The following is a 3,432-nucleotide window of genomic DNA, read 5'->3' on the forward strand; positions in this document are numbered from 1 at the left end:
TCCAGGGCGGATGGCACCCGTCTCACCAACACTGAGAGTCTGGCAAACATCAAGGACAAGTTGTCACATCTGGAAGGGCAACAGAGAGCGGACCTGACGGACCTACTGAGAATGAATGCCTCCCTCTTCACCGACGTGCCCCGACGACACAGGAGTGTGACGCACGAGGTGGAGGTGAGGGACGCCAGGCCCGTCAAACAGAGCGCGTACAGGGTGAGCCCAGAGAAGCGTGAGCTGATGAGAAAGGAGGTGGAGTACCTCCTTGAGAACGACCTTGCGGAGCCCAGTAAAAGTGAGTGGAGTTCCCCATGCCTGTTGGTGAGGAAAAGCGACGGAACATACCGCTTTTGTACAGATTACAGGAGGGTGAACTCCATCACAGTGGCGGATTCTCACCCCATGCCAAGAGTGAGTGATTGCATTTACCAGGTGGGCAGTGCACGATACGTATCCAAGGTCGATCTTCTCAAGGGGTACTACCAGATCTCCTTGACTCCTGAGGCCAGGAAGATATCAGCTTTCGCGACTCCTGACGGGCTGTACCAGTACAAGGTGTTGCCCTTCGGTATGAAAAACAGCGGCAGCTGCTTCCAGCGAATGATGAACGAGCTGTTAAGGGGTGCCGCAGGATGCACGGTTTACATCGATGACATCGTCGTGTACGCCAACGATTGGGAGACGCATCTGGAGAGACTTGGGGAATTATTCAGAAGGTTAGAGGAGGCTAACCTGACTGTAAATTTGGCCAAGAGTGAGTTCGGGAAAGCTCACTTAGAGTACCTCGGTTTTGTCATCGGCCAAGGTGAAGTCACTCCAGTTGATAACAAAGTAGCAGCCATAAAGGAATACCCCGTGCCCAAGACGCGCAAGGAGTTGCTCAGGTACCTCGGAATGATAGGGTACTATTGTGGGTTCTGCCGGAATTTCTCCACGGTAGCGCATCCCCTAACCGAGCTACTCTCCAAGAATGTAAGATGGAGATGGGGAGAGGCCTGCCAAGAGTCTTTTGAAAAGACCAAGAAATTGTTGACGGAGGCCCCAGTATTGATATCTCCAGATTTTCCAGCCGGTTTTATCCTGTACGTGGACGCCAGCGACGTTGGAATAGGGGCCATGTTGGCTCAAGAACGGAGTGAAGTACATAGGCCAGTAGCGTTCTACTCGAAGAAGTTTGTAAAATACCAGCGGGCCTATAGCACCGTTGAGAAGGAGGCATTGGCGCTAGTCATGGCCCTGAAGCACTTTGATGAGTACGTGGGAGGAGGGGAGAGACCTGTTCTGGTATTCACAGACCACAACCCTCTCACATTTTTATACAAGATGAAGAATTCCAACCAACGTCTAACGAGGTGGGCGTTGTTACTGCAAGAATACCGGCTGGAAATCAAACACATCAAGCGGAAGGACAACGTAGTTGCGGATGCCCTATCCCGTATGCATTAACCAGACATGACTCTTATTTTAAGGGGAGGGGTATGTGACGGTGTTCCCCCCCCCTTATATTTCTCCCACGCCTGCAGTAAGAGTCATGTCTACTTTTCCCAAGCGTTCTCTACGTTGCAGGCTACAATTTGATATATGGGAGAGAGTGGAGTGTTCTCGGAGAGCCGAGAAATTTGTGAAATAGTAATATTTTGGCCTGTGGTATAGGCCCTTTAGGGAGCCAAGATGGCGCTTGCCTCCCTGATTTCCCGCTAAATCCGTGTGACGTCAGTGGCACCGGATTGGTCACCGACAGCAATGTGGCACCGGGAGCCAATGAAAACCTCCCGTGGCGAAAGTGACGTCACGAAGGAAGGGGGTCCGGCCAGCGCGCCGAGCTGGTACCAGCAGTCAGACACGACACGTCAAAGAGGTCGGACGTGCGACGATTGGTCCTGTCAGTTTGACAGTTGTTTCCCGCTCCCGTGGATTTACGCGTCACCTGAAGTCTGCCAGTACTCTGTGAGGTCTTCCCTAGTTCATGTGTTGAACCAGAGAGGGAATCGACGGTTATTTGAGCAACAAGTGCTCCAGTCAGGTACTGTGCAAGAAGCAGTGAAGCCGTGCATTGACGTATGTGACGTCTGTGGCAGTTCACCAGTTCGTGGCGGCGTAGTGGCTGACAGAGCCACTGGGTAGCTGAGGAAGGAGAGGACTATTTGGGGAATCCGGACGACTGTAGCTGAGACGTAGGCGGCAGCCGTTGATGGGAGAAGACGACGGCCAGGAGACCGACTCCAACCCTTCAAGAAGTCAAGAAGGAGGACGGACCTGCAGTGAAGAGGGCACGGAGACGACGCGCTAAACGGTGGGACGACGAGAGGCTCTGGTAGGACACGACGACGTGTCGTGTGGGGGCATTCCCGACACGAGGACCAGGAGCTACATCTCGACTCTCATCGGAGGATAGGTTGAAGTAGGTGTTTCTAGTTCCCTCCCCATTTCCCTTTAGTTAGCTATATTATTCGGCTATATTTTCTAGCCTGAGGATTTTATATGTCGTGAGCAAGTCTCACCAATGTCACAGTGAGGCACCAGTTTGCCGTGTAGTACTATCAAGAGTACTTATAATACTTACGTTGATTATTGATGCGTACAGGCACCAGGAACAAGTGATAAATTTACTGTGTATTGTGTCTCTTTCTACAGATTTTGATGTGAACATGTAGTGATAAATTATATATAATATTATGCCAGTATTTGGAAGTTAGGCTATGTGCCCAGAAACTATTTATTTTACCATTTACTGATGTCTGATCTATATGCATTATTATGTCTGTGTTCGTGCAGTAACTAATCATTTGTGAGTACAGTGAATTATTGCGTTATCGCCCACGAGAGAAAGTACTGAAAACTCCAGTGTTAATATTTCATAATATATTGTTGAATGAAGGGCAATGTAAGACCATTACAGTGAGTCATTGTAGCATTGATTGTAGAAAAGACTGTTTGAGCCTGAGTACAGTGTAACTAAGTAATACGGTCTATTTGTGCCAATATCGAGTGTGCGAGTTTCTAGTAATATTGGAGAATTTAAAGAAACAGCGCGAGTGAATCTGAAAACAAGCAATAAGCTTCCGCGCGGGGGGCCAGGCGATCAGCTGTTCTTGACACTTGATGAGGAGGGGAGGTGTTGCCACTTAGTGAGCGCATACTATTCGTGGGAACTACCGGCCGCTGCCAGGATCAGTTGATTTATTTATTTTTGTTTGGCCTTGTGACATCTTTCATACATTTTAAGTAAAATACAAAATTACCATTGTGTTTTTATCATCTCCTCCATTGATCTTGTGGCTATATTATACCGAAAGCATAGAGTGATAAAAGTACACACCTGCCTGAACTCCTGATCTATTGAGTGTGACCTTGCGAAGGCTACCACTAATTCCACCAGTCCACTGAGGTGTTACTGGCCACCTAAAACACCAGTTGGCGACCTTGTGGTTAACC

This window comes from Procambarus clarkii, chromosome 42 (genome assembly GCF_040958095.1).
Source record: "Procambarus clarkii isolate CNS0578487 chromosome 42, FALCON_Pclarkii_2.0, whole genome shotgun sequence".
Classification (NCBI taxonomy): Eukaryota; Metazoa; Arthropoda; class Malacostraca; order Decapoda; family Cambaridae; genus Procambarus; species Procambarus clarkii.